Source organism: Sus scrofa, chromosome 3 (assembly GCF_054392235.1).
Source record: "Sus scrofa isolate SSC_HxYL_T2T_F1_AM1 chromosome 3, Sscrofa_HxYL_maternal_Yorkshire_Landrace_v2.0, whole genome shotgun sequence".
Classification (NCBI taxonomy): domain Eukaryota; kingdom Metazoa; phylum Chordata; class Mammalia; order Artiodactyla; family Suidae; genus Sus; species Sus scrofa.
This window is the reverse complement of record NC_139385.1, coordinates 21465128-21476541: the sequence shown is the minus strand read 5'-3', so window position 1 is coordinate 21476541 and position 11414 is coordinate 21465128. Positions and strand designations below refer to the sequence as shown.

At 48.9% G+C, this 11414-nt stretch overlaps 1 pseudogene; it reads left to right on the top strand.

Moving 5' to 3' along the window:
- Positions 1 to 2212: 2212 nt before the first annotated feature.
- On the top strand, positions 2213 to 11196 carry LOC146404457 (thyroid receptor-interacting protein 11 pseudogene; annotated as a pseudogene).
- Positions 11197 to 11414: the final 218 nt, after the last annotated feature.

Here is an 11414-nt window from a genome sequence, read left to right as displayed (position 1 = left end):
CATGCCAGCTCTTAACCCACTGAGTGAGGCCAGGGATTGAGCCCCAGTCCTCATGGATACTAGTCGGGTTCATTACCACTGAGTCATGACTGGAACTGCAATTTTGACTTTGCCTAAAATACCGAGTAGATTTCACTAAAGCCTCAAAAGAGTACATCTTCAAGAGGCACATCTAGATCAGATATTTTCACAGAAAGCATTGTGTTTTCCTAAGTAGCAGTATAGGACATTGTATTTTTCTTAAGCTCATTAGTTCCAGTCTTAAGGAACTTGTGCTCATTTTGGTTAGGGCACCTGTTTTGTTTTGTTTTGTTTTGTTTTGTTTTTCAATAACAGAAAGGGAGGGAATAGCAAAGTCATTAATTTTCCTGGAAAGCCTCCAGATAAATGCTGATCCTGAAAAGGGGCAAAGTGTTGTCTTGCTCTCCTAGCACAGTGGGCTCTGAGGGATTACTTCCGGTGTCACCGAGTGACCGTTTGCTTCTCTGTTTGTTTCTAGGATATTTTGCTCACATCCACAGCGTCAGTCATCTTATCAAGGTGTTTCTGCTGAAGACAGGATGCAACTGTCAAATTCTAAACCTTGGGGCTGGCATGGATACCACCTTCCGGAGCTTAAATTTCTCCTCTTCTCTCCCAAGTGGTTTAAGTTTTTGAAATTACCTGGCTCAGAAACTTTAAATATATATATATATATATATATATATATATATATATATATATATATATTCAAACATGGTGCATGTCAGCCTGTTCCCACCCCTGTTTGAGGCCACCCACCCCCAACACACCACCCCTCAGCCCTGTCCTTGAACTCACCAGGGCCCTAGTGGAGACATTGGGGTTGTTTCCCACCTTTTGTTGCTACAACCAGGGTTCAAGTCAAAATCTTTGGGCACGTTTCTCTCTGTGTCTGTGGCAATATAGCAGGGCAAAAAGTTCTACCAGTGAAGGAACTGCTGACACAAGGAACATGTGTGTTTGTCATGTGGACTATAATGCAAGGTTTTATTGTCCCCATAACAGTCTTCAGTAAGATTTGGTGATTTGCAGGGCTGGGTAATGGTTGTATGATGCAAAGCCCCTTTGGAGTCATTCTCTCATGGCTTTCCTCCACTGCACCATTAGGGTTCAAGGGCAGGTGTAATGACCCTCACAGGAAAGAAAGCCTGGGGGTAATTAGTGGCAGAAGCAAAACACCAAGGTTCTGGTGTTTGCTTCCTGGGCTGGAAGTTTATGGCCAAAACTTCTCCCTACAGGTATCATACTCACTGCATTTTCCCTTCCTTCCTTCCTCCTTTCTCTCTTTCTTTCTTTCTACAGACTTTTCTTAGTCCTTCTATCAGCTTAGACACTTGACCATAGTGGCTACATGCACTTCTCCAGATTTCTTGCAGACTTAGACCAAGAAAAATGGTATAGTGTAGAGGCATGTAGGCATAACTCGCCCTACAGTAGCTATTCTGTCCCTCATCAGCTCACTGGATAAGAAGGTCTTTGTCCATCAGAGACCCCTGCCAGATGGGGCTGGAGAGTACAGAGAGCAGGTCCAGTCCTAGGAGGGCAATGCTCTGTGGGTCACTGGGGTCTCCAGATGTTGGGAGCAGGGAGGTGCAGCCCCTCCTCATCCAGAGGGTCTCAGGGACCAAGCAAGGGCCCAGAGCCAGGTGCCCAGCCTTATTCTTTATCCCAGCATGGGGCCCTCTGGCTCAGTGAACTCCCCTGCCCACATTCTGGTTGGCTAGCAGCTTCATGTGGTGGAAATGCTTCTTCCTGGCTGAGGCCCACCAGGCCTCTGCTGTGCAGAATAGGGGCATGGGGGAGGTGGGGTTAGTGCCTGGAGCTCCTACATCAATCACTGGCCAAGGTGGCAGTGGGGGCTCCCCAGCACATGGCCCAAACCTTGTCAGTTCACTTGCAGCTCTCCTCTTGCACTGACCATCCGACCAGGAGAAACTGGCACTGTGAGGCCACTAGCCAGGGTACTGCAAGCCCGGCCCTCACCTTGGAGTCCCTCAATCCCCCCAGTAGGTTTGCTTGACTCCCAAAGCTTAGAGGATCAAAGCCCAATGGGCCACTCACTAGATGACCTCCATGTCCTTTTACTCAGCAATCGCCTGTTCCAGTGATATTTAACTCACTTCCCAGGTGACATCTCAAACACAAAGTGATAAAAGCAGACACAAATATGTGGACGGTGGGAAACCCATACATGACGTCCAAGAACCGCCAAAACTCCTCCGTGGGACTAGACCCCCAAGTAGGGTCAGATGGGGGAGGAGTGCAGACTTGGAAGTGGAGAGGTGCTTTTGGGTGATGGAAAGAGTCAGTGTCTTTATAAGGGTCCACACTGATGCGCAGGTGTGGACTTCTGTCAAAATGCACTGACTTTACTCTTTACAGGGATGCAGGTCACTGTGTGCCTTTTACATTGACTTAAAAAATGCTGTGGCGTGAGACTCACAAGCTGCAGGACAGGGAGGGCCATATGATTCCACTTAGTAAAAAAGGGAAAGGGAATTAATAGCTACAGAGTATACTGTATAAAATAGAGAAACAGCAAGTTCCTACTGTGTAGAACAGGGAACTATACTCAGTAGTTTGAAATAACCTGTAAGAGAAAATACCCTGAAACAGGATTTCTACCTGAGTGTGTGGGGATATATATCTATGTATAGAACACAAATCACATTTCTGTACACCTGAAACTAACACAACATTCTAAATCAACTGGACTCCTGTTTTATCCAATTAAGTAAAACTTAAAAAAACAAAGGCAAGGAGTATTTTCTGTGAACACACACTCAGAGATGGCGCCTTCAACAGGGCTGGGATGCTGGACGCAGGTCCAGGGAATCCAAAGCAGCACAGTGGCACCAGAGAACCACACAGGTGGGGAAAAGGCCCAGGCCCTGGGCTAGAAAGACGTGGGGATGAGCCTGGGGGCAGGGGTGGGGGGACAGGTCCCTGCAGTCAGGCCCTTGGTGAGGTCTCAGGCCAGAACGTTGTTGCCTAGAAACCACTCATTGTGATTGGATTCTTAGCCTTGCGCTGGCAACAGTGCAGGGACATTTTGCGGGACTGTCCGACGGCAAGGGACGCTTTGTACGAGTGGACCAGGTCTGTTCCATGACCCGCTGTAATGGCCACCTGGTTTGGGACCCTTGGCTCCAGCTTAGGGAGTTCCCTGGGGCAGCTGGGTGGTAGTGTGGCCTCCCTCACAGGCCACATCTCAAATGCGACAAAAGTGGTGTTGGGCAAGGGAAGTGAGCAGGGACCTCAAGACGTACCTCAATCCATGAAGAAGGAAGGTACGTCTTCTTCCTTGAAATCGGGGGATGAGGGGAAAGAGGGTGCTGTTGTGTCGAGAACAAGGTTCTTCCACAGACAACATCATGGAAAGACATAGCCAAAGATCAGCCAGCACAGTCTGCTGCTGACAATGAGATCATAACACTAGGCAGTTTCAATAAGAACAATAGTGCTATGGAAGAGAACTTGAACCCTGAAAAACCAGCCCAAGGTATCGATTTGGAGATACAATCTCTTCCGAGGAACTTATCCTCTGAAGCCTCCAGCCAAGAGAACACACAGGTTCATCTCCAAGTACAAGCATGTGCTTGGGAAAGAGACCAAATCTTAGCTGTTTTAGAGGAGAAAACTCGGGAAAACAGCAATCTGAAGAGAGAAAACTTCCACATGATGGATGTACTTGTTGCCAAAGAAGTAGACCTGGTCAGACTTCAAGAGGCAAATACAAAACTCTGCACTCAATTTGAGAGCAGTGGTCAGGACATGTTTCAAGATAGGCTTCAGCATTTATCCCACCTCATTCGAGAAAAAGACATTGAAATCGATGCTTTAAATCAGAAATGTCAGACGTTACTGACAATCCTGCAAACCTCCAGGGACGGGGATGAGGTGACCAGAGTTGGTAGGAGTCAGGTGGAGGAGCTGCTATGGCAACGGGATCAGTTCCAACAACAAGTGAAGAGGATGCAAGAGTGGAAAGAGCACGTGATGACCTCAGCGCAGAATATGCAGCAGGAGGCAACCCAACTCCAGAGAGAGCTGCAACAACTTCACATACAGGATTTAATTCACAAGGATAAGAATGCTAAGCAACAAGCCAAGTACACGGACCCGATCCAAGACTGGGAAGGCAATGAAATCAGACTGAAAAACATGGCGAAGCAAGTAGCACAACTTCAGCTCAGCCTAGAGCAGCTCTGCCATTCCAGAGACCTTTCTGAAGGGGAGTTTGACTTTACTGTACCACAGCCCTCCACCCAATCTCTCCCTTCCGAGTCAGCTGACTCTCTCAAGGACAGGAAATCCGATGTGTTGACTGAGTCTTCTCAATTGCTCGAACAAGATGGAGGAGACTTAAGAAAAGTATTGGAGGAGAAAGATGCCATGATTAGAACCCTCCAGGAAGATAAGCAGAGACTGTCTGACTCCATCGCAGCCAGCGCCGACCTCGAAAGGAAACGACGAGAAGAGACAGATTCAGAAATGAAGCAGCTCTGGAATAAACAGGATGAATTCCAAACCTTACTGAAGGAAAAAGAGCTCATCATCCAAGCAAAAACCAATGATGTCCTTTCTTTGAGTGACAGGTGCACGAGTGAAGTGCGTGAAAATGAACTTTTGAGGCAGGCCGTGATCAACCTCAGGGAAAGGGTCGTCCATTTGGAAGCCGATGTGTGTACACTGCAAGAGGAAAAGGGAAAAAGAGTAGAAAAGTGTAAGGAGAGGGAAATGGAAACTCAAGCACTGCAAGAGACCAATGTGCAGCTCTCCATGATGCTGAGAGAAAAGGACTCAGAGATTGTCACCATCAAGGAGAAGGCTCTTGCTCTGGAGCATCTCCTGAAAGAGCAAGAGCATGGCAACACAGAGCAACTGAGCCAGATTTTAAATGCCCTGACAGCCACACAGGAGAAGACCGTTTTGACTCAGAGAGAGAGAGACGAAGCCATGCTGCTCTTGAAAAGGAAACAATTGGAAAACGCTGCCCTCCAGAGCCAGGTTCAACACTTCCATGAAAAAGAACTCAGTTTCAAGAAGGACCTGGAGAGATTGAGCCACCAGGCTGTCCACTCAGAAAAGTCCTGTAAACTCCAAACATTGATGGCCGAGGAGAGAGCTGCTCAACTGGGTATGAGAGTCAGCACCTTGGAGGAAAAGCTCCTTCTGGCCTCCAGGGCCCTGGAAGAGGCCAGCCAGCAAGCGAGCTGTCAGAGAGAATCCCTGAAGGAGCAACTGCATGTCATCTGCAAGCAGAGCGAGGACACTCAGCTGCAGCTTTCTCTCTCCCAACAGCAAGAGAAGCAGGCTGTACAAGCACTAGCGAACATGAAGACGGTCCTGGCTGAATGGATGGCAAAGGCAGAGCACCTTGAAGGCCAACTCCTATCGGCTCACAAACTTCAGGAGAAAGCACAGGCGGCCTTGCATGGGAAGGAAGACCAAATTAGAGATCTGAAGAAGCAAACCGCGGTCCAACAGGAAGTGCTTGATAACCTCCAAGAGAAAGTGATGAACTTAAGAAATGACGCAGAAGGCAAAGTCGATAAAAGCCTCATGAAGAATCTCTTCATGGGCTATTTTCAAACACCCAAAGCTCAGCGCCCTGAAGTGTTCCAGATAATCGGAAGCACTCTGGGCATCAAGAGGGAAGCCATGCAGGTGCTTCTGAATGAAGAGAAAAGCAGTGGTCCCAGATGGATGACCAGGTGGCTGGGATCCAAAAGTGGCCCCAGGACACCTCTGGAACCAAATCAGCAATCAGCAATGCCCAAGACGTCGTTCTCAGAACTTTTCGTTAAATATCTAGACACAGAATCTCATCACACTTTGCCACCACTCAAACCCTCTGCTTCTCGTGCGAAACGTTCAAATGCAGCAGGAAGGAAACAACCAGCTCAGAACATCCGACTCCATCTTCAAACTACCCTTGGATCCACACCCAAAAAACCAGAGGTGAAAGTGGGCTCTCTGTCTCTCTCTCTGGTTAACCCTCCAGGACCTGAGCCTGGTGGGTCTGGGCATCTTCTTTTAAATGCTATTACTGATGTGGCGCCCACATACCCACCTTTGCTGCTGCCAACTGGCAAGAATGCTGGCGCTGGGCTGAAAGACCTTTCCAAGCAACGGATGGTTCTCTAGCCAGAGAAGACAGCCCTTCAAAGAAACCACAACATGGCCTTTTAGAAAAGCCATGCACTGTTCCCCCCCCCTTCAGTTTTTCTCTGTTAAATAAACATATAAATTCCTTCAAAAAGTGTGTTTTAAGGACTTTGACACCGTCACCCCAGTTAACACAGTGGGTATTTATTTCTTTATTCATTTATTTTGGCATTTAGGGCCACACCCAAAGTGTATGGATGTTCCCAGGCCAGGGGTCTACTCGGAGCTACCGCTGCTGGCCTATGCCACGGCACAGCAACGTGGGATGTGAGCTGGGTCTGAGCCCTACACCACAGAGGACAGCAACGCTGGATCTCTTAACCCACTGAGCGAGGCCAGGGATCACACCTGCATCCTCCTGGGTACTGGTTGGGTTTGTTACCACTGAGCTACAGCAGGAACTCCCCATGCAGTGGTTCCTTCTTCTATGAGAGGGTGATGGTGGGATTCCAGGCTGTGAGCAAAGAGTACTTCCAATAGTATTTCTTTTTTTTTTTTTTTTTTTTTTTGTCTTTTTGCTATTTCTTGGGCCGCTCCTGCGGCATATGGAGGTTCCCAGGCTAGGGGTCGAATTGGAGCTGTAGCCTCCGGCCTACGCCAGAGCCACAGCAATGCGGGATCCGAGCCGCGTCTGCAACCTACACCACAGCTCACGGCAATGCCGGATCGTTAACCCACTGAGCAAGGGCAGGGACCGAACCCGCAACCTCGTGGTTCCTAGTCGGATTCGTTAACCACTGCGCCACGACGGGAACTCCTCCAATAGTATTTCTAATCCTATCATTTTGTGTTTGGACTGCACCCAGGCCAGAGAGCTCATCCATGCCACCCATAGCAGTGACAATGCAAGTTCCTTAACCTTCTGGGCCACCAGGGAACTCCATGCCTTCATTGTTTAAAACGAGTAGGTATTGATGTATTCCATAGGGAGTGAAAACTCTAACTTGTGTTAATGTTTCAAATGATAAAATACACACGTGCACACTCATTGTACAAGAATAAAAGGTGAAAAGCACAAAAGTACAAGATGGGTGCTGGAAACTATCCATTCAGCCTTTTTCCAAGACCCCAATTCATTTTTTTTCCATCCTGCTTTTGCTTTAGCCTCTTTCCTAAGCGGAAGGCTGCCCACATCTCTACAAGCAAACACTTCTCATTGTCCTCATTCAGCAGCAGATATGTTCAGATATGTTCTCTCAGGGACCATGGTCTGATATGTGTCTTCTCATGCACCCTGTGGTCTCAGGGGAAGCTCCTCCACTCCCCTGACTTGACTTTCACCTGGATGCCAATGACCTGAATGCCCACCTCCCACCTCACCCTTCTCCTGACTCCACACTGATTTATCAGAGTGTCTGCTGGATGCCTCTACCAGGTTCTTCTCAGGTTTCTCAAAATCCACATGGCCTAAGGGAGCTCAGGACCCTCCCTTGGAACTTGCTTCCTCCTCCTTCATCCTTTTGTCATCTCAAAACCTCTGTCCATCTTGTCACCCAAGCAAGAGCCCTCAGAGCCGCAATGGCTCTCCATCTCCCCACTCTATATCCCATCAACCATCAAGTCCACTTCATTTCCTTCCCTTCCTGCCTCTTCCATGGACCAGAAGAGTGGACTCCTCCCTGCTGTGGCTCGTTCCGTCCCTGGGCTTCCCTGAGTCCACATTGCTCACTGCTCAGAGAGTGAAACTGCTCACATGGAGATCTGATGTTACTTCCCTGCTTGAAGTGGCTGTTGGGTCCCCACTGCCTTGAGTCCCAGCTTGAATCCAGTAACCAGGGCCTTTGGAGCCTTTCTGCCTGCTTGTCATCCCCACACAGGCTACCCTCCAGCCACATATGACTTCTTGCAAATTCAAACAGACTCTTACCCCAATAATTGCCAGTCAGATCATATCAGGACCATGCCTTCCAAAAAGTGAGGATCAGGAATGTGCAATTTCTCTCCTCTTCACCTCTTGGGGCAGGAGTATTTCCACACAAAACTGATGGGGAGGGCCAAACACTAAATGGATGATCCCCATGGCATTTTCATAGTCTAGGGGAGGACACGGTGATACTATGCAGGGCCACATGGAGTTTTCCCTTGGGCCTGGAGTGAACAAGCAGGTCCTGGAGTGGGCAGACTTTGGAGTCATAAGACAGTGGAGGTGACTCTGGTTCCCAGCAGGAGGGTGTGGTTTGCTTGTTTGAAGAATTTCCCAGTCTGGCAGGGAACTGGAGGTCCTACTTGGGGACTTGGGGATAAGTTGTGCCTGGTCTCTGGGATACGGAGGGTGGTTGGACTAGGGGCCCTTACCTGTGGGAGCAGAGGGAGGGAGTTTGGGCCATTTGAGGCCCTCTGATTTTACCAAGTGTCAAGGCAAGACTTCCCACTGAATCTGGATTTCAGGGGTTATACCCCAAAGACTCTGAGATACCTTGACACCAATGTGAACCTTGGTGATGATACAGCCTATAGGCAGGAGGTGAAGTCCTGCCCCAGGCAGTGAAGCTGGCACTTGACCAAGAGGGAGAGGCGGTCTTCAACCACATGAAGTGTCTGAGCCCTAAGTGATGTTCACTCCGTGGATTCCAGAGGGTCTGGGGGAGCGCTGACATCATCAGGCTCAGTGGCACCTGACCATGGACTGAAGAAATGGGAAGCCAGGCCACCTACAGGTAGGATGTGCCAGAGGGCCCGGTTTCATCTCTATCCTCTAGCAAGGAGGCCTGAATGACCACACTGAGCTTGTGGGGTGTGGCCTCCATGACTCAAGATGTGCTGGGCAGCTGGGTATTGGAAGCTCAGGATCTGTGAGAGAGACTCTATTTCCAGTAAAGCCTAGGGCATGGCCAGCAATTCTTGCTCTGATCATATGTGAGGCAGGGCCTAGAGGGGCAGTTTCTTGCATCAGAAGCCCACAGATATCTGATGGACATCACAGGTGGTCCAGAGACCCAGGAAGCAGGAGAGGAAGCTGATAATACCTCTTCACGGAAGCCATCTCCAAAGGCACTAAGGGGAGCCCCTGTTGATTTCAATCTAGGCAGATTCCAGGGCCAGTTGTTAGAAGGGCCTGACCCAAGGGGGGCTAATTTAAAGTAATAGCATACGAGTTCCCACTATGCCAAAGTGGGCCATGAACCTGACATGGTCTCCTTGAGGATGTGGGTTTAATCCCTGGACCTGCTCAGTGGGTTATGCATCTGGCATTGCTTCAAGGTGCAGAGTAGGCTGCAGATGCAGCTCGTCTATAGTGTCACTATGACTCTGCCAAGGGATGGAGGCAGCACAGGACACAGGCAACATCACCAACTTAGCTGTACTGTAGTGGCTCAGGAGGCAATCAGGGGGCCATTTTTCAGTCTTCTTGGGTTTGTGACATCCTGCCTTTGCCAGAACAGCATGAGGGGTGACTTCCAGGCCTGTGCTGGGGGTAGTTTCCTAAAGAGAGTCCACCTGCTTACCCCATGCAGCCAGTGATGGAAATCAGGATAGATGCAGTGACCAAAGTCCTAGCGTCACACCTGGGAAATGGAACTCAAGCACCCACGACTCAGGATGTTGGGTTGTCACTGGTCTCAGGCAGGATCCTCGGGGGACCTCCTGTTAGACACAAGGCACACTGATGTCACCTTGCTTTGGGACAAAGTGAATTGAGAGAAGCTTCTGCAGTTCCCAGGAGGTTCAGGGGATTCAGAATCAGTCATTGTCATGGCAGTGGCTTTGGTCACTGCTGTGGTGGGGGTTCCATCTCTGGCCCAGAAATTTCCATGTGCTATAGGTCTGGCCAAACAAAACAAAAGAAGACACAATAGGTTTTGCCTAAGTGGCAAGAATGAGCCATTCGGGTGGGACAGATGGCAACAGCCATTGGAGACAAGAGATCATGAGCTAAAGCCCAAGCTGGCCAGCCAATGGCACTCACATCCCAGATAGTAACGCCTGCCTTGCAAACCCGTTAACTAGCAAAAGAGTAGGTAGTTACAGCTGACCAGGTACCCTCACTTGAGGTTAGGGCATCCTGTTTGTGAAGCCAATTGCTTTCCTCATCTCTCCTTCAGTCTATCCGAGAGAGGTTCCCACTTAGAGTTGTGGGGTTGGCTGAACACAGGACCCTCGACACCAAAAGATGGGATGGACAGCAGCTTACAAGTCACATGGACTCGCAGCCCAGGGGAGGACACTACACAGCATGCAGGGCTATCAATGAGCTCTTGTTCCTTCATTGAATACTCAGCCAGCATTTGATAACTGATCTTGGCCCACCGTATGGGTGCTGGGTTTTTGTTGTTTCTTCATGTTCCCTGTGTGTGTAACCCTTGGTTCTTCAAGTTTGAGAACATCCATTCCCTGCTTCTGAGAGATAGTGAAATAGAGAATACAAACAGAATTTTATTTAGAAGATTGCTTATAGTAAGTCTAGCATAAAGTCTATGCGATGAACATCTTGCAAATGCGTAATCGTGAAATAGATACAAATGAACTCACATCACCTTGAGAAATTATGGACGTGTCTATGGACTTCTTCCCCATTCTTTTTCACTCCAGTGTGCTACTTTCTCCACTCCCTAAAGGGCACACATAGCCTAATATCTGATTTACCCCTAGGTCCTACACTAGTCTGTAATATTATTTGACCATCTATACGTGTTTTTCTAAATAACATTACTTCTGCTTTGATTGAACTTTACAAAAATGTTATCTTTTTTTTTTTCACTGAGCATTATGATTTGCAATTCAACTATGGATGCTTTGAAGTGGTAGCTCTAGTTCACTCGTTTTCACTGCTGCACAGTTTTCATGGTATCCCTTTTCCACACGTTCCTTTCTTCACATTTCTGAGGTGACTTTGCGTGCAAAGCTCTTCCCCCAGTTCCTGCCACAGAGTCAGCACTCAGTAAACATATACTCAACGGCAGAATGAGCCAGCTCCTACTGACTCTATCACTGCACTTGTTTTTGCAGATGGCTTCTCTGCCCTTTGCCCCGACGCTGAGGATTATGCCAGCTCTTCCGCCCTGAGTTAATTACACTTCTAAAAGCTCATAACCTGCCCTGAGTAACCCGGTGGCGTCCCAAAGCGCTAGGACTTCGATTCCCAGAAGGGCTTGCGGTGCTCCCTTGCGGCCATTTCAGGTCCCGCCCCTTCGCCGCCTGACCTTCCGGGTTGTGTGGGCGGGGCCAAAGGAGTTGTCCAATGGGCGCCTCCCTGGGCTGAGGGGGCGGGGAAATTGTCCAAG